This window comes from Lonchura striata, chromosome Z (assembly GCF_050655825.1).
Source record: "Lonchura striata isolate lonStrDom1 chromosome Z, ASM5065582v1, whole genome shotgun sequence".
In the NCBI taxonomy this organism is placed as follows: domain Eukaryota; kingdom Metazoa; phylum Chordata; class Aves; order Passeriformes; family Estrildidae; genus Lonchura; species Lonchura striata.
In genome coordinates, this window is record NC_140740.1 from 19,375,160 (window position 1) to 19,395,940 (window position 20,781).

Genomic DNA, 20,781 nt, shown 5'->3' on the forward strand with positions numbered 1-20,781 from the left:
ATCAAGACTCACTCACTGTTAAGAGTCCCTAAAGCCAGTGGACAGTGGAGACTGATAGAGGACTATTATAACCTGAAGGAAGTCACACCATCTCTGAGCACTGCTGTGCCAGACATGCTGAAGCTTCAGTATGAGCTGGAGTCCAGCACAGCAAAGTGGTGCCACCACTGACATTGCAAATTGCTCTTCTCCATGCCTTCAGCAGCAGAGTGCAGGCCAGAGTGCTTTCACCCTGAGAGGCATGCAGTACCCTGGAACTGACTTCTCCAGGAGTGGAAACACAGCCTCAGTATTTGCAATGGACTGATCCAGATTGCACTGGTAAATGATGAGGCTCCAGAACACTTACGGTACATCAGTGATGTCATCATGTGGGGGAACAGCAGACAGAGATTTTGAGAAAGGAAAGGAGATAATCCAAAACCTCCTAACAGGCAGTTATGCCATAAAACAATGTAAGGTCAAGTAAGTAAGGAAACTGAGTTTTCAGGAGTCAAATGGCAAGATGGACATGTCAATTTCCAATGGATGTGTTCAACAAAATTGAGCCTTGTCCCTACCAACCAGCAAAAAGGAAACACAGGCTTCCCCAATTCACTGTAAATTTTTGGATGATGAATATTGTAGGTGCCAATTGGATTGTAGATCCTCTCTGTTGTGTGGTCCAGAAGAAGAATGATTTCAAGTGGAGTCCTGAACAGCTGCAAACATTTGAATGAATCAAACAGGAGATTGTTCATGTAGTAGCCCTGGAGCCAGTCAGGACAGGTCAGGATGCAAAAAATGTGGTCTACACTGAGGAGAATGATCCTCCCTAGAGTCTCTGGCAAAAAGTACGCATGGAGACTCAAGGACAAACCCTAAGGTTCTGCAGTCAGGAATACAAGAGATTTGAGGACTGCTGAAAAAGAGATCCTGGGAGTTTATGAAGAAACTCTAAGTGTTTAGAAGCGATTGGCCTAAGCACAGCTCTTCCTAGGACCATAACTGCCAGTGCTGGATGCAGGGAAAGTCCCTTCCATACATTATTGCACTGATGCTATTTGGAGTAACTGGATTGTGCTGATCACACAGCAAGCTCTTACAGGAACTCCCAATTGCCCAGAGATCTTGGAAGTCATTATGAACCAGCCTGAAGGTGAAACTAGCAGAAAATGAAAAATGTTACATTTCTCCTCACTAATGGTTCTTGCGATATTGTAGGGGTACACAGAAAAGAAAAAGCTGCTGTATGGTGTCTTATGTGGCAAGTCACAGAAGCTATTGAGGGACAGGGTGGATCAAGTCAGGCTTCAGCAGTGCTGAAAGCCATCTAGCTTTCAGATAAACTGATGAAGAAAATACCAATTGGCAGAACAGAAGTAAACCTGATGCCTTGGAGTGGCTACCTAAAACAAAGACTAGACAAGATTAAGAGAATAAATCCAGGTATTTATTAAAGGCCTTCAATATGTACATCTTGAGCAGTCACAAGCCTCTGAGAGACTAAACCCAAGATGGATGCTGGCCACAAGTTTTTCAGACAATTATAAATTTGGTCTAATTTCATATCAGGGGCTAATCCTCCAATTACAACTTCAGGTAATGAAGTAATTTATCCCCAGTTTGATCCCCCCAACTCAGTTTTGTTTTTACTTTTCAGGACCCGAGACAGTAAAGTGTCCTTGAGTCCCAGGCTTAGAGAGGAATAGTTTTGTCTGAATAAAATGGGAGAACAGTAGATGACAGGCTATGAAGTTATATACTAAAGCAGTACAGGATCTGAAAAATACAAAAGCTAAATCCTAAGGCATCATTCCCCCCATTAAAGCATCATTCCTCAGCCCAACTGGGCTGCTGAATTTTGGCAAGACATTGTTGCCCAGGTAAAGAAGGTTGCTGTAAAATATGTTGTGTAGATGCACACATACCCAGGAGTTGGGCTGCTGAAGAGCATTTGAAGAATGGACTGGTGGGTTGGACTGCCAGAATTAAACTCAGGTGGATCTGGACTGGCAGCATAAGGGTGAATTATTTCTGGTTGGTGGGCCCACAATGCCTCAGGCCATCAGGGAAGAGATGACCTGACAATGTAACAATACAGATGGGCTTGTGGCTTAACTATGGGGTGGATTTAATGATGGACACTATTTCCCAGGTGATCCAGAACTGTGAAACATACACTATGATCAAGCAGGCCTAGCAGGTAAAGACCCTTTATTGAGTGAGTATCATATTCCATGACATGTACCAGCCTCCAGGAAAATTAAACAGTAAAATGGACTGTTAAAACCACTTTGAAAGAAATGGGTGGGAGGACCTTCAAACACTGGGAACTACATTTGGTGAAGGTCACCTGGTTAATTAACACTAGAGGCTCTACCAATAGAACTGGCCCTGTCAAATCAAAACGTCTATGTACCACAGAAGGGGATAAAGTCCTCCTGGTGCATACAAGGAATATGTTAAGGAAGAAAGTGGATTAGTCCTGCTTCCAACAAAGACAAGGATATGGGTGCACTTGGTGGGTAATGCAGAGGGACAGGGAAACCCTGTGCACCTCAAGGGGGGTAAGAAGCCTGTAATGTTTCATTGTACAGTATTGTTTGATGAAAGACCCTGTCACTGTATGTTATAACTCTCATGGACAATGAGTATGGACTGTACCAGATACATCAATTTTGAGGCCTTGATGCAGCTTGGAACCAGCTGGCAGCACACCAGCCCTCCAACCCTGGGATACATCTAGGGTAGATAGAAATCACAGTCATGAGCTAAATGAACTCCACAGCTATCATGGAGGGACAGACACTAACTATGGAAATGATACCTATGCTTGTGCGGGTATATGCTTATGTGTATAGATAGATATAGATATAGATATAGATATAGATATAGATATAGATATAGATGATATAGATATAGATATAGATATAGATATAGATATAGATATAGATATAGATATAGATAGATATATGCATTTGTGTGTATGCGTGTGTGTGTGTATATGTATGTATATAAATGTATGTATATAACTGAAAGGTATAGGATCTGGCCATGACATAGATGTTATAGAAAATAGAAGTGGATAATTTTCTGGTTCTGGTCAGGACATGATTAATTTTTTCAGTAATTAGGGGAGGGCATCGCTAGGACCTAGATGTTATTCTATACCAACTCATGTCATTTTTCATGGACATGGAACCCTTTTGGATCAGGTAGTATTGCAGAGACAGTGGTCAGGTATTTTTGGGAATGAGAACTTGCATATTAATAATTTGCTTCTTGTACACTCTTATTAGTTTTTTTGCTTTTACTATTTGTTTTCTTATCTCATTGATGTTTCCAGTAATTATTTTCTCAGCCTGTGAACTTCATCTTTTGTGCCTCCAATTCTCATCTCCATCCCACTGTGGGGGGAGGGGTGAGCAAGTGAGTACGGCATAATTGAAAATGGCTTCAGTAGGAACACTAAATTGGAGAATACAATTCCTAAACTATAATAATTATCTATGTACTTTTTTATTCTACTTCTCAGGCATGCTCACTAAGGTTTAGAAAATTTTACAAGCCAAAATCTTGAAAAGAGAAATCAGTGTATTTTAGGCTTAAAAATCAAATGTAGTTTAGACAAAAAAATATTATCCCAGTTACCTTATGCAGGGTGTCCATACAGGCACAAACATAAACCCATGAATACACATGTATCCGTGAGTTTACGAACATGGAATATATTTTGAACTTAGCTGAAGAAGCAGCTGTGTACTTGCAGTTGTCAAAGTCCCCAGCTGTGCCTTCTGTGTAAGATCATGCAATGCTGTCTCCAGATTGTCAGGAGAACATATTAATTTTGTACCATTTTCTGTTCCCTTTACGCTCTTTGTCATGAAAATGAGCGTGTATAATGAAGAGAACATGAGAGGCATTAACATTCGATGATACTTCACTGTCAAAAATAGTGGTCACATAATGGAAGTGGCATGTTTATCCACTCTCAAGGCCAACATAGGCATGCAGAATTAAAAATGGCATGGCATGGCTATACTGCATTTTTTGTAAAGTATTCTGTTTTATGCCAATACAAAAAAACATTACGGTTGATACTAAAAAACCAATAAAATTATTGTAGTGAACTGAAAATGTTACAAAATTAATTCCAAATTTCCAAATCTTTTTTCCCCCAGATTTCAGAAATTACAAAATATTTTTTCTTGAAATAGCTTTGTCCATTTAGGACTGCCAGAATCACTGGAGGAACTTTTGTGGCTCTAATACAAGCCCTTTTGAAAATTCATTTCAACTTCCATTTTGACAAGTTAGTTCTAGCTCACTATTTTAAAAACATGCTATTTTACTGTTGTTTCTGAAACTCAATCTTCTGTGAGCCATTCTCTAACCCACCAGATATTTTGCAGCTAGGCAGAAAGGACTGGAATGAAAAGAAAATGCTGAGCAACACAAACACTCTCATTTTTGGCTATCTGAATTCAGCTACATAATTTTTGGCTGATTTTGCATGGTTGAACATGTAAATCAAACATGGTGACTGCTGCCAACTTCTGTAATAGCAGCTGCTCTACCTGGCCAGCAGACCACCGCCTCCTGTTTCCAGGCACAAGTCAGAAGGCTACAAATTTCTTCCAGCCCACCTCCTGAGCTCCTGAGGAGCCAAAAGAGAGCCCCATTGTGTCAATGATGTAACAGGATCATGCAGCTGTGAAACACAGCATAATTTCCTCATAATATTATACAGTTTAAAACAAACAAAAAAATCCTTCAACCTCATTGCTCTGAATCTAGGCCAGGATTTTATGTAAGAGGAGATGATCTGATAGCTCTTAATTTGTCTCCAGGACTTCAAGGATAGATTACTTGCTGTCCATTCACAAGAAGACCATGAAGGCAGTTTAACCATGCTGCTTTTGCTCATTAAGCCAAACTCCTTAGTTAGAAAGGGCAAGAATACCAATTAAACAATATCTATCTAACTATAGATAGATATTGCTTAGATCACTGGTCATAAAATAATGGGTTTTATCAACAATTTATAGTAAATCTCTCTTATGCTCCTCCACTTTATTACCTTTCCCTAGATCATTACCTTTCCTCTGTATTTTGAAATGCTGTTCTAGGAAGTTCAAAATTATTCTGATAAAGAAGAAAATGTGTCTCTTCCTTATTTATTTGGCTAAGATCCATCTAAAGCCCTGATCCTTCTTATCAATATTGTCTGTATATTGCAGTGCACACAGGAGCATTTTTGTTTTTGGTAGACATGAAGTATTTAAGTTCAGACCAAACAACCTTTCATCAGGAAAGTAATCTTTTTATTCTTACCTCCTGAGTGGAAGCAGCACTAACCATCTTGTGCTATAGAAAATAAAGTATTTTCAACAGCCTTATTATACCTGGAAGCCCAAATCAACAAATATTGCAGGATGTCAGCTGAGTTCTCTCTCAGTACTTGCAATATTACTTATGCAGCTGAACAGAGTGAATCATCAGATGACTCAATCTCCAAAACACCATTATAACAGTAAATAAATAAAGCCCTTTCCTCACACTAAGGAATTGCATTCATTCAGACAGCCTTACTGAAAAACATGATTGAGAGTAATTTGAAAAGAAATAAATGCAATTTGAATTTTTAAAAAACTCATCAGTGCTGCTATGGTTCCCATGAATAAACAAATCTGATTTGTTAAGTCTCTTTAACCTTCAAAGATGATTAGGGAGTAATTTTTGTTGCTGCTGTTGCACAAATGGATAGATACATTTTCCAGCAAGTTTTGGAGACAGGCTGGAAGCAGGTACAATTAATTCAGTACATATAATTTACTGCATCCTTACTTCTTTCACACAAATCCTTGCCAACTGATCCCAGGCAGAAGATTGGCTTTGGTTCTGCAAGCAGCTGCTCAGCTTCCCACTTTGCTGGAGGTAAGATGTCACAGTAAAGCAGATGCTGAAAGAGTGGGAGGGAGACACCAGTGAGCAGAAACAATTGTGTTGATATAAAAAAATTTAAAAAGGAGAAAAATACAGGAGTGGCAATCTTTCTTCTAACAGATTGGGCTGTACTAAAGCTATTCCCCAAAAAGAAACAGTATGGCCATAAGTTAACCTTGAAATATGTGGACTCTTGAAAACTTACACAACTCAGAAAACCAATCTACCAATGATATATTATTCTACTGTTAATGAATTCTGTGATCAAATTTGACATACTCAGAGATCTGAAGGTTCATGAAGATTCAGTGCAGAATTAATCTTATCTGATTCTGCCTTAAATGCATTAAGCCTGTCTTGTGAGAGATAATAATTATTTATGTCAATATTGGTACAAATAAGAGTTCTTAGGCTCAAACACAAATTAAATAGAAGTGGTGAGAACTGAGAAAAAAATATGGAATTCCAAAAGTCAATAAATAAATTAAAAAACCCAATTTTTGGTGTAGCAGTAATCTGCTGAGATCAATGGTACACTATTTAGAGATCTATCCTCATAATTTTACTTGCATAATTAGCCATGACTCAAATAAGTCAAGGTAAATTGCCAGTTATCACATGTAATTAACTGGTTTTTAGAAGATTTTAAAGATGTGTTTTTTTCAAATGTGGTCAGAGCCTGAATTAATTTAGAGGTTGTTATATGACAGTGACATTGCCCTTTGGTCAAACACTTTAGAGTACTCCAGAATACTCACTCTGATATTTCAGATGTAAAACAAAAAAATAAAACCCACCAAAGTGCCCACAATGCTGAACTCTTATGGAAGATATAACATAATTATAACACCTTAAAGCTGTAAGATTGGCTTAGGGCCTTTTTTCTAAAAACATGAAAGCTGTACTGCTCCTCTAATAACATGGTCTTTTAAGAAAAGTCCCATTGTTACAAATGCTGATAATATAAAGAAGCTAGCAAACTAATACTGAGTTATTGGTATTCCAGCAGGAGGACAAAGCATATTCCTACAGTGGAAAAAGTCAGTGTAAACAAGTACCTGTTTTGAAAGTAGAACTTAAATACAATATGGGACCCAAAGGCACAGAAAGTATACAAACACAAGGCATTTTAAGGTATGAGTGCTGTATAAATACAGGTTATTATACACAATAATGTCTACAGTCTCAGTACCCTGACTCTCCACTTGTTAAGAGGAAAATTTAAAAATCATTAATCATAAATCATAATAAATTAAATACATTTAAATTGTATTCCTCTTCTTCCATGCTACAGAGATTTAGGCATTCTAACTTCTCCACTGTTTTTTGGCCTTGCCTGTTTTTTTGTCCTTTTTTTATCCTAATTAAAACTATTGTTTTGGTTATTTGTTGCTTGAGGCAGGTTTAATTAAACCCAGATTTTTCTAGTGTAAAGGAAGTCCATAATGTCTGTAAAGACTTGAAGAAACAATACAATCACCAAATCTAAACTGGCACAACTAGGTGGCATGCATATGTATAGTATCTACATTTTCGTTAGTATGTTTATCTCTCCTTTCTGCCTGATTGTTTTTGCCACAAGCTTAACCTGTTTTTCTTTGTTCACCCAATCTGCATTTTTATAGCATACATAGTTTTTTTCCTTTTCATTTTTTTTATTGTTTTTAGTCTTAGGAGACACTCAGACCCCACACTGATACTTCTTTATCAAGATTATGTTCATTGAAATATACATCAAGGAGGGAATGTGTAGGTTTGGATATTGAATAAAAAATAATCTACATTTGTTCATTATTAAACTGAGCTACCTTGTCCTCTAGTCTGTCTCAATCTTTGTTACAATCCAACAAAATAATAAAAGGAAAAATTGTTCTAATCTCATTTAGCAATTTAAAAGCCACTAAATTTCTGAGGCAAAACCTCTTGATATGCAAAAGTTAAGGTGTAGGTGCATATTGGTCATACTAATCTGCTGCTAGTGTGGCAAGCCCTTGAACCTTTCTTATAAAAACTAATCAATGACAATTTTGACCCATTTTAAATCTTTCCTTGCTTTTCTTTTTTTTTACACTCCACTCACAGTCAGCATGGAGCTCTACTCCCCTTTAACTAGCCATATTGAACAAAGAAAGCATCTGCCTCATTCTTTTCCCCTACTGTGCCATTTTACACAGTAGAAGCTTAATTACAACTGATTTTCTAAAGCTCATGTGCAAAAACCACAGCAGAATTCTGAGCAGAACTGAAATTTCCCAGCCTTGCTTTCATCCTTCCATAAACTCATGTTTTCCTTGAACTCCTTCAGTGTGCAGTTGGATTAACTGAGCCTGCCATGAACAAGCTCAGGTGTCTTTCCCTTTGAAAGGAAATAGTTGGTCAGAGGACGTGAGAATTTCAGCAGTGAACACAAATCTGGCTATATCCAGGCTAAGCTTTGGTTCTCTTTCATGCCTTGGCCCCTGGACCATGCTGATACAGCTGTGTTAGACCCCTCAGTAAATCATATTGATGAAATGACCCCAAATTATCCTTCCAAAAATATTTATTTTGTTTTATCTGGCTCATTTAAATGATGTGATTTCTAGTATGAGGTCATCCATATCATCCCATGTGGCAGAGGAATATATATGAATGACTGTGGAGTGACAGGGTCCTTCACCAGATTTGCCACAGAAGGCCACAAAAATTATATATTTGCTATTCATTCCTCCAAAGAGTTTTCTGTCTCATAGGTTTGCTGCTATGTCTGGTCCCAAAGAGTAATTTTCTGCTTTTATTGCTCCTTAATGACATCAGATTTTTGTCAGGCAGAGGCAGAAAAGCTGACTGGTCTTTTTCCATTTGCATTTATGAAAAAGACACCGATGATCTTTGAATTTTGTTGCACAAAAATCAAAATAAGAATTAAAAATAAGCTGTAAAACAGGAGATTCTAGTCCTGGTTCAGGATATAGCACCATCCAGACTCTGTTGAATCAACCCTGTAGGAACCAACAAAGGGAAAACAAGGTAGTCTTGGCTGAAGAAGAAACTCACACTTAAAAAAGGGAAGAAATGAAAAAAAAGTCAATGGACTTTTTGAACTCCCAAGAGGATGAAAACCTGGTTTGATTTAACATTTTAGATAGCATGCAGCTTAATAATTTGCCAGATTCCCAGTGACCAACTGATATATTTTCATAAAGGTTTTGTTTCAGTTGCTGGTCTTGACAGGTAGTTGGCAAGGAGTAGGTGATTTGAATGACAGTCTATGTAGAAATTCTGAATTAATGCTTATTTATTACCCATGCCACCATGTGATAATCAATAGTTTATCAGTATTTGTTAGTCCTGTCACTAATTTTCCTTTTTTTCCCGAACCTTATTTTATATAAATTGATGGCATAACAGGAATATTGTTTACTATGAAGATATCAAATTATATACAAAGGAGAAAACCAAGTCAACAAACAACCAATACCAATAACCCCAAAGACAAATGTAAAAAAAAAATTGTCACTATTTGGCATAAAATTTGTAGTAGAAACATTACTAGATATTGTGGGTAGAATATTTAAATTTGTATTGCCACATGCCAGTATGGAGTACAATTTGCTAACATTAATTCTTTCTTCCCATTTTTATTTTTACTGTCATCAAAAATACTCAATAGCCCTTTTAACAGCCAAGTGTCTAGTAGGTTTAACTGGTGAAAACAAAGCCTTGAAAGTCTACAATGGCTGTTGATTCTGAAACTGCAGAAATGTTAAAACCCCAAGATAATATTTGGATCACCAAAACATAGGTCCCAGGTCAATAAAGCTCAAGTTGTTCAACATATCACTGGGATATTTCCCTTACCATTAGTGTGCAAACAATAAAAAAAAAAAAAAAAAAAAAAAAGAGTGAAAAGAGTGAAAAACAAAGGAAGTTGGATCAATGGGCTACTATAGCACACTGTGACTCCTGCAAGTAAAAGCCCAAGATGGAAAATGCCAGGTCAATTTTTTGCCCTGTTTTCCCTTTAAATAATGAACACTAAGGCCATTTTTGCTGAAAAAAAGAGAAAAAAATCACTATAAAAGCCCACACTATGTAATAATCTACAAAGAAAATGGAACAACGGAATGAATCTGGTCAAATAATCCGCTATATCTGATGTTTTATCATCTTAGGCAATGCATTTGAAAGTAGTGCAATGGAGCAAAGCATCTTTTCTCCTGTGTGCTCCAGAACTGCTAGGTTGTTTTTGTGTGAATTCAAAATGCATGAAAAATTCTTGATTGACAGCTCTGGAGAATATATTTATCCACAGACCAGGTAGAGCCTAGAGAGCAGAAATGAAAACTTACTCCCAACTCTACCATGACTTTTAGGGGCAGGTGAGGGGCAAGTTGTTTTGTGTTAGGGTCAAGTTCCATCACCTAAGAATGTTTTTATTGATTGCATTTTTTGCTTTGTTTATTTATTTTTTTAAATAATTCTGTTACTTCAGAAAAACAAGTATGCTACTGAAAGACAGGATTTGTCTGAGTCAGAGCAAATCATTGGTTCTCCTCCTTTTTAAACTAAGTGCTTCTTCATTCTTTTGAATTTAGCTCCTCAGGGTAACCCTCTCATGATTAAGCTGAGGTAGAAACTTTTGATTGTGAAGAATTTGCCAATAATTTATTGTTGTTACTGCAGGTCCTATGTGAAAACAGAAGATGATCTCTTAAAATGGTAATTAATGCCCTAAGGTAGTAAAGCCAGCTCCATCGCTGGTATGAAAAAGTTGTCTTTTCCTGTTTTTTTTCCTTTCTATTTTAATTTTTCTGAAACACTGTCTTGCTCTTTTTTTTTTTTTTTTTTTTTTTTTTTTTTTTTTTTTAATGCTGGGCTTTGTTCCACCAGTTAAAATAAAGCAGTTAGCTCTCCAAATTAAAAAAAAAAAAGTTATATAAAGTATTTTTCTCTGCTTCCCTCATTCAATTATTTATTAATAAAATGCTGGTAAATAGCATAGAAAAGTAGATGTATATAGTATCCCTGGAAAGGTAAAAGTGTTTGTATGGGAAATGGAATTGCTACACAAAAAGTTAAATTCAATTCCCAAATTAAAATCTTGAGGTTTTGTCTACTGTGAAAGCTTAATACACAAGAAGCTCTTGAACAAGTAATGACATGAAATGCATTTTTTAAATGGGTAAGTGTATTTAAGTCACCTGAAAAAAGAAGAATCTTGAAAGGTTGCACTAGAGATGAGATATATATTAAAAAGTTCTGTATAGTAATTACCCTTGATTATAAAAGAAATGCTTTCACAGATGCAAAGTGCAAAGACTACTGTACTGTACATGTCTATCAGACATATTCATGATAATTTCATTCTTAAAGTACAAAGAAATCTTTGGGGTTTTTTCGGGGTTTTTTTTTTGGTGGGGATTTTTTTGTTTGTTTGTTTGTTTGTTTTTAATTGAAAATTTATCATCTACAGCTGATTAGAGAATGCCACTGCACTGGAAATACAAATGTAGCAAATTAAATTCGATTACATGGAAAAGAGGTGTCCTAAAATTACAGTGCTTCACATTATGTTACACCCATTTACATTCAATTAATTTTCTTTTTATTTTTTTTCTCAGCACTGTAGAAAATGTTATTTTATTCAGGTTTTTATGCAACTTTAAAAATAATTTTAACCCAAGGTATCATTCTCACATGATCCTAACTAACTCTATACAAGTTCTTGCTGCAACATCAATTACAGTACAAGTGAGAAAATTGCGAGGCTCTGGATAAAAAAGGAAAGCTGTACTGCAAACATAATGTATAGAATTGTCTTGTTCTGGCCAGACAGGGTTTATCCATTTGGTACCATGGCTGGGACCCAGAGGTTCTTTTACACCACCTCCCACCATTTCTGGGAACAGGGGAAAGTGATTCTTTTCTGGGGAGAAGGGGTTCTTCTGGTCAAGAAAATGTGGTGGAGGGAGCCATCTGGTATCATTGGGGATTTTCTCCATTAATAATTTCTTCCACCCTCTGTCTTTAGTATGTTGCTATTGTTCATTTTCTTATCACATTGCTTATATCTCAAATGGTGATATTTGCCTTTTTTGCCTCCAATTCTCTGTAGCCCACTGCAGGTAAAAGAAGGGGGGAAGAAGGGAGTAAGAGAGAGAGAGAGAGAGAGAGGGAGAGAGAGAGAGAGAGAGAGAGAGAGAGGTGTATGGTTTAGAGAGTCTCAGTGGGGGCACTGAATTGGGGACTACCATTCCTAAAACACAATCATAATATAGTATTGACTACTAGAAACTAAGGTAACTGTTTTTCTCCCTCTAACCTAGACCAATGCAAAGAAAAATACAGTAAAATCAATATCTGTAAAGTATTTCTTCAATATTTGTATAGATTGCTATATGCAAGTTAGGCTTACTTCTTCATCCTCCTGCCCTCCCATAGACAAACTTTTAACACTAGAAAACAACAGTCTGAAGATTGAAATGGAGATTGTTGAATCTATGGAAAATCCTGTAATCACTGAAAATTTTATCATTGAATGCATGTCAGTTGAATGAAAGATACTTTATGCCACAATTAAATCAGAAATTGTCACAAACTGAGTCAGCTCAGATTTTCTTTTAATTGCTTAGCTGTAACTAACACCACACCTTCCTCAGGAAAACCCATTTTTAGTGCAAAATTTTCTGTTTGAAAAAGCTGTATATATTGTGGACTTCCAGGTATGCAATCTCTTCCTTCCAGTTACTGGCTGTCAGACACATGGAAGGTGTCTTGGCAGTAAGTGCTCAGGTGAACTGCTCAGCACTGGCACAGACAGTCTGCTTTTGGCTAGGCAGCACTGAATTTTGATGCTACAAGCACTGCAAAGATGATACATACAATCATGGTACACTGTAGTGAAAGCCTTGTCTTTGTAAATATATCCAGTGTTTCCTGAAAGTATTGAAGTGACAACACTTCATAAGGTACATGTGTGCTACCCAAATAACAGTGGAATTTTCAGATAGCTATAAATATTACCAGTGAGATTCACACCTTGAACAGGAGGTTATCTGAGGCATCAGTAATGACATTTTCTCCATCAATAATTCTCTATCTCTCTGCTTATTCCTAATAAGACACTACTTTTATTGGCAGTTATAAATGTATATGCTTCAAAATAAATATAAAAATATCAGTTGAAACTAAGACGGGCTTCCAATATTGCCACTTTTCAGGGTCTGTGAAAATTTTTGTAATACTTTCTAGTGCTTATTTATGTACAATGCATGATGCAGTTGTTACTTGAGCATAAAGGGTGTCACTGACTATCTCCTAGATTGGTGCTAAAATACCAGGTAACCCTCCTGTAGCCAGATGATGTGACACTCAAAACAACTTTCATCTTTAACTCTTCTCTGTTCTTGTCTGCCCAACAAGTAGAAGGAGCCACAGAGCACAATTGCTTACAGATTATAAAAGAAGTGTATTCCTGCAGACCTAACGTAAGAGACAGCCCCTTGGAAAGACCTGATTGGGAAGTGTTTACTGATGGGAGCTTTGGGTGAGATGGAAAACAGCTACCTGAATATGAAGTGACTACACACCATCAGGTAATTATATTGGGCACAGGCCCCTCTGATGTTTTCGCCCAGAAAGCAGAACTAATTGCAATCACTCAAGCTTTGGAATTGAGTAAAGGAAAGCACAATAACATTTGGACTGATTCAAAATACTCTTTTGACATGGTACATACACATCGAGCCATCTAGGAAGAAAGAATGCTTTTGACATCTCAAGGCACATTGATCAAAAATGAAAACGAGTCCTTGGATTTACTTGAACGTATTCAGAGACCAGCAGAAGTTACTGTCATACATTACAGAACAGTTGAAGCAGTAAGAGCAAACTGGAATTGGGGAATCATTTAGCTGATAAGGCTGCCAAAGAGGCTGCAGAAAAAGGCAGATTAGAAAACAAAGATTTATCTTTAAAACCCTTTCCAGAGATACTTCTCCCAGTAGAAAAAAACAAAGTAGGGCACTAGAGACTGTCAATTAATTTAAGCCTTAGGAGCAAAATTTGATCCACAAGGCTGGGCAGTTACCTTAACTGCGCAAATAGTAGCTCCTTAACAGATTGTTCACAAAATAGTGGATTGCGAACTCAAAAAAACACTTATTTGAGTACTGAAAAACTTTTGAAATATTTGCAAAAATCTATCTAAAAGGGGAACTAAAAGTACTCTTGCACAATCAAGATTCAGAAAATACATTGTGAAAGAAACAACCCTAACATGTCTAACAAAGTAGCTTTAGGAGCCATAAAATCTGGAAATGTTAAAATGAATACAGGCAGATTGATTTTACTTAATTGTCCTAAAAGGGGGGTTTAAAAATACCTTCTAGTTTTGGTGGATTTACAAATACCAGATTTGTAAACTGAAGGATTACAAATACCTTCTAGTTTTGTTCACCTTTTTTTGTGTGACCTAGACTTCCTTTGTTGCACCAACCAGGCTAGGAAAGATACTAAAACACTTGAATCAAGAAATTCCTAGATTCAGGGTACCTTTGGGATGTCATTATCTTATTGCAGAAGTGGTACTACTAGCTAGGAAATCATTGAAAATAGCTTGGGATCTTCATATACATAGGCCCTAAACTCGTGGCATATTAGAGAGCTAAATTACATAGTCAAATTGCAGCTGCATAAAATACGTTAGGAAACCTCCTTAACATGGGCACAAGCCTTGCCTGTTGATCTACTTTTAATTAGAATTTAGCTGCCAGGAACCAGCAAAACAAGCCTCTATGAGCTGCTCTATGGTCAGTCCTACCAAGTACCACACATTCCAGGAAACAGACATGCAAAAGAAGGGGTCAATTTGAAGAATTACCTCATTTCTCTTAGCAAAACTTCACAGAATTTTCTGTGAGCAGTGGTGCTTAGTGAGCAGTCTCTAAACTTATGGGACTGGGCATATCAGTGCATGAGTTCTTACCAGGAGATTGGGTCTACTTGAAAGTCTGGGCAGCTGGTTCGCTTCAGCCAAAGTGTATTTGTACTGTACCAAGTACTGTTGACAACTTTCACTGCATTGAAATCGAATGGAGTAAAATCATAGATACATTATTCCAGAATTAAAAGGTCTGAAGCCACTTGAGTAATCAAATAGCTGTTTAAGAAAAAAACAAGATGCTTAAGTATTTTTTTTTTCTGTCAAAGGGGCAGAGTGTCTACAGATGTCCAGGAAATCTGAAAACAAACACAAATTTGAGAATGAGCAGCTCAAGATGACACCTCCTGCAAATCTGAAGAAATCTGGATCAAACTTACTTCATGGTTACCCAGCTGGACTTTAAAACGTGTTTGTAATTGTCACCATAATAATTGCTCTGTGTGTTTTAGTTTGCATAGCGATTCAGCTGTTGTAATGTCTTACACTATATAATGAAATACAGATATTAATAGACCAGTTCCCTTAAGGATTTAGTCTCAAGAGAAGGGGAGACTTGATAAGAACAGTGGAATAGAACAGCATTTTACTCTCATAAGGACAGTCAAACAGAACAGCAGAGCCTTGGAGAAATAGATAAAGAATGTAACTTAGGCAAACAAGAGTTGTGCAAAATGCAAGCAGGATGCCATCTCAGCTCTGCAAGGCTGACAAAGAAGAAGTTAGGCAAAACAGCAATACTGTGCTAGCTCAAAAGCTGGGGTTGAGGAAAAGCCACCTAAAAAGGACACTGGACATTGAAGACCTTCAAAGAAGACCTGAGAAGACCATAAGGGTATTGACAGGGGTGTGGTATGTAAAACACAGTAATAAATATACATAGAGTAGCCAGGGATAGCTGATGAATATGTAATCAGTGTGTATGATAAAAACTCTACCCAATGCTTGGGCACTCAATAGAGGAAGGATCCTCTGGGTGACCAGTTCAATGTAATAAAGAATGTCTGCTTTCTAATTCTCAAAACCATGTTAGAAAATTTCTATCCAGCCAATTCCAGTATTGTTTAGATATCATACTTTAAAACTAAACTAAGGATAATTTCAAAAAGAAGAGAAGCGCTTGAGAAGTATAACAGCACATGACAGTGTGTGGATGCTGCAAATATTTAGAAATATACTAGAAAAAAGTATTTGATGAGTTATCTCAGATTTTCACAGTAGGGTAATCTAAGTAACCCACACTTGCTTTACTCTCCTCTTTATATCAACCTATGAAACTCTGTGCAGCTGGAATGAAAAAGTCTGATTATTCTTCAGGTCCTTGCAGGTCTTCAGTGTCTGAAAAATGAACCAACCAAAATTGCATTATGTTTCTTAAAATTATGTGTAAATACACATAATGACACTAACCAAGGTTGTCATAAATGGATGGCACTGACCCAAACTGTCATGAAGGATAAACTGAAAAAATTTGCATCATGATCTGAGGTAAAGAAGGAGTCTGAAGATCTTGTTATAACTTTCAGTGTATGTGATTTACATAGTTGATGCATTAGGAGAAGATGCTGAAGGTCAGCAGATCTTCATCCTTCTAAAAAATTACAGGTTAGATAATAAATGATCTAGTAACTCAAACTGTGGGAAAACACTGTTTCTGTAGACCCATTAAATAAACAAAAAATTCTTCAAAACCAGTTATAAGTGTAAAATTCAGGAGTTTTTAAAGTTAAGTAACAAAACTGCAGGAAGTATCTAAATATTATATATTTTGATATTTTATTTTGTTACATGAGGGGAAATTTTAATTCAGATTTTAATACAGAAATTTGACTTCTCTCACTGTTGCAAACTGGCCCATATATGGCAAAAAAATTTGTTTTCAGAAATATGTATCTGAGGTGTTTGAAAAATATTTACTTTGTGCTTGATATTGAAACTAGAAATTAAAGAGTTAGTTATAATGTGAAATGCCACGCTTACATTCAAGTTTGCTATGAAGACAATATTAAATAACTACTTAATGATAAAAATTATTTTTACTAGATTTCTAGATCATTTTCTAACAGCCTATGACTAAGTGTGAAATTTACCATTTTGCCATGACTAATATGTGAAATCTGTCATCTTTTCTCATGATTTACACAAGGTCCTAATAAGAAGAACGCAAAGGTGGTAATATGACATGAATAGTAATTTTAATTGTACTTCCTCACAATTTTAGGAGAGAGGAGACATATTTTTCATTAGACTATGTTAGATGCATTGGTGTCATTATAAATCATCACTGGAGTCTAGCAGAAATCTTCTTTTACTAATATGACCAAACACATCCTTGTCTATTACCCAAAGATTATATCAGTGGATGTAAGTAATGGTACAACAAACGAAAAAAGAAAATACCTTCTGGAAGTGATTGACCACTGAGTTCTTTTACTTCCCATAGTTAGAAGTTAATAGATAAGACCTTCCACAAAAGCAGGAAGCTCTACATAATCTAGGTAGTTATATACATTACTTAGAAGGAACTATTTATTTCCAAATTCCTACATTATGTTGGAAATCGTTGAAAGTAGGAATTTGGTAACTTCTTCTATGTATTTTGTGCAAGGACAACCTGGTAAAAGCAGAAATGGCAAATTAAATTTGCAAACAATCTTAAAACTACCTGGCTTATCAGAAGCCCTTTTGATGGTAGTTCTGGTAAGGTTGTTAAAATAATATTTTAAATTTTCTGATTTGAAACACTGAATGTGTTTTGAAACATATTTCTGTCATGATCTGCAAAGAAAGAGAAAACATGTCCCTTTATCTGAGAACATTGTATGTTGATATGGAAAGTTGTGAGATCTTAAAGGACTTATGAATATTCCCAGACCACATTGAAATCAGCATTTGAAAAACCTACTGTGATCTCCCCTTTTTCCATAATAAAACTGAGGAGTCTGCAGGAACAGGATTGGTCACTAGAAGTTTCTGGTGCAATAGAAGGTCAGCAGCATCTACTCAAAACATGTTGACATGTTTATTTTGTACAAACAAAACAAAATTCAGACGCAAATAAATAGAATGTGCATATTTTTAAATGCATGTGACAGTTTATCAAGGGCTTTTTTACAAGAGTATAGAAGCATGTTCCAGGGGCACAATTTAAGACTTATTTTCTTTAAGACGAACAAAAATTTTGGCCCTCAGCAGTGGTTGATAGTGCTTTTATGTAGATACTAAGAACTACATTCAGACACACAGAATATAAGATACACAATGAAGCAAAATTCATCTAGCTTTAGCAGACTGTGAAAAGTGAAGGTAGTAATGCCATCTGAAATGTAATTAAAATGAATGTTAAAGGACATACAGGTCTGCTGGACAGGAAGAAGCTGCTTGTCTCAAAAAGCCTGTTTGCTGCATTGTCACTGCACCCTTCAGTATTCTCCCTTTTCATAAAAATGTCAAGATACCTCTTACATTTATTGCTAATGCTTGCTGTGATGATACAATTTGGCAACTCCATATATTGCAACTCTGACATTATTAACAAATTCTCCCTGAATTCCTAGCTTTTATCACAAAATTTTCAGTGTCTTATCCTGTGCCTTCTTTATCCACCTCTACTGTAAAAAACTGGATACCACTGTTTTTTCTCTACCTAAAGAAATGCCTTCATTTCTCTCCCCTCTCCATGTTATCTTCTCAGCATTTTATCTTCACTGAAAAGAACATGTTTCTTGTGATAAACCTTTCAGGAACTTGTCACAGTATTCTTAAAGCAAGAAATCAATTCAGTTGTCCCCTAAAGCAGCATCTTTAAGGTAAGGTGGAAAGATGCTAAAACCCCAATGTTTTATACATAGCTATTACTGATCTGTCCTGAATTCTCTGTTGGTAACACCTCTCAGAACTGCTTTTACCAACTCATTGTTCAGCCACAGACAAAGAGATTTATTATAATTATTTTCACAATCTGTATTAAATCCTTTGGTAGTTTTTATACCACATTTTCTCTTCAACATGTTTGATTTTGACTCATTAGCCAGATAGCATTTCACTTTTATAGGTTAAGCCCCTCACCTTCTACTTTCTTACCTTTAGAAATATGATCCAATACAATGGGGGTTTTGTGCTCTTTTCCTGTACATTTTATACTCTTATTTATTTGATTTATTTGACTTTTCCACAGCAGGAATTGTGTAGATATTGTTAAAAAATGGTTACTGGAAGATGAGTCTATATAGACATGTAGACAGATTACTACTAGTAAAAAATGAACAAATCAGTCAGCTGGATTCACTGTAGTGAACATGTGAGAAGTTTTATGTAAGGTAATTTTATGAGTGAATGGATAAACTTGCAGAATCTTTCTTGCATTTTCTAAAAAAATAATTTTATAAAATTCTAGGGCTGAATTAATGACTATTAGTGGTAATGTTGCTGTTACTGATTTCAACTGTACTGCAGTCAGAAGCTTGTACTGAATTTTGTGACTAAAATTATAATATCTGCTTGTCAATAGGAATCTAGTACTCTATGTTGCCCCTAGCTAATAATTAATATCTTTTAAGAGTATTACTCACTTAGATTTTCAAATAAGTCCTAGCTAGGGATGTCCAGAGCATTTTATTCATAATTTCCTTTTCATGAAGAAGCAGTGTAAGGAGATTACCATGTAAAGGGTATGGGATAATAAGCATATGTGACAATGCTCCACATCTTCTCCAAAATATTACTTCTATAACATTAGATTCTGAGCAGAGAATCTTTCTGCTGACATCAAGCCCCGCTTCTTTGGAGTTCCTATTGCAACATGACTACTCAATTACTTGCTCACCCAATTTTCCCTGTTCTTAGCAAGAAAAAGTATTTAGTTTAGAGTCTGCAGACTGACTTTTCAATTTCAAATAAATAATCCCTCTACAGTTCAGAATTGGGTTTGTAACAAAGACTAAGATATTTTATCAAGTGTATAGATGACACACAACTTCACTAGAAGATTCACAGAAATTTTAATCCTTTACCATCATTACCTTCAAACCTGTGGATTATAAGAAGAGATTTTTATGCAAATACTGTGTAATTTTTAGGGAACTATTTGAGTCTAATAAAATGTTGGTTTTTTTTTTAAATAAAGTAGAAATATTAGAGGAAAGTGTAAAAACAACAGTCATAGAACTCTGATACCCTTAGCAGGATAAAGACAGAGTATTAGAAAATATAGAAATTGAAAAAAAAATCCTGATGATACCTCTCATGGAAAATTTTATTTTTCTTAGCTAAAGCTGTAGCATTATAGGATAAGTGCATGGTCCAGACTGATCTACCACTGTCTCAATTACCAGTTTACTTACTGTCTGTGTTTTGCATGCTACTCTGTCTCTTGGTAGACTTATGGTTCTTAAAATGAATCTATTACAGCACAAATGGGTATTAAAAGATTCAGAATCGGTTATTTTTTCTTTGTAACATGGATGCATACTGGTAAAGATCTTGTAAACAATTATATCAGCAACTTTTCCTATGGGAAAACATATTGTCTCATGGTAGCAGTGACAGTCTTAAACTCAAATATGGATTCACTGAGAATCAGATAATTAACTCTTGATAAGAGATTTTCTATATATTTTAGAAAATAATATAATTCAATAAAGAATGCAGAAGTGAGGAACAGAGAATTGGCTGAGCTATAAACTGTAACACTGCCTTTGTCCTGAAAATATTTTTTAATGACTGATCCTTTCTCTAGGGTGTCAGGTAATATTTAATTTTTGATAAGGTCTTTGGCAAAACCACCATCTAGATCTGATGATCAGGAAGTCTAGTGAGGTTCATTACTGTTGGTATTTAGATACAAAACGACATTTCTAAATAATTCAGACAAACAAAGAACCCACTGGATCACAATGTTAAGAGTTCTTCTCTTGACAAAGAAAGTCAGT

The 20,781-nt window shown here is 36.0% G+C and overlaps 1 long non-coding RNA gene across 1 annotated transcript in view; it reads right to left on the reverse strand.

Annotated features, from left to right (window-relative positions):
• The window catches only part of LOC146763675 (uncharacterized), a 159,088-nt gene that overhangs the window by 3,692 nt on the left and 134,615 nt on the right, over positions 1-20,781 (reverse strand). Inside the window, exon 2 of the long non-coding RNA XR_014951455.1 lies at positions 5,830-5,944. This is a non-coding gene — a long non-coding RNA (uncharacterized LOC146763675). The remainder of the gene's footprint in view (positions 1-5,829; positions 5,945-20,781) is intronic.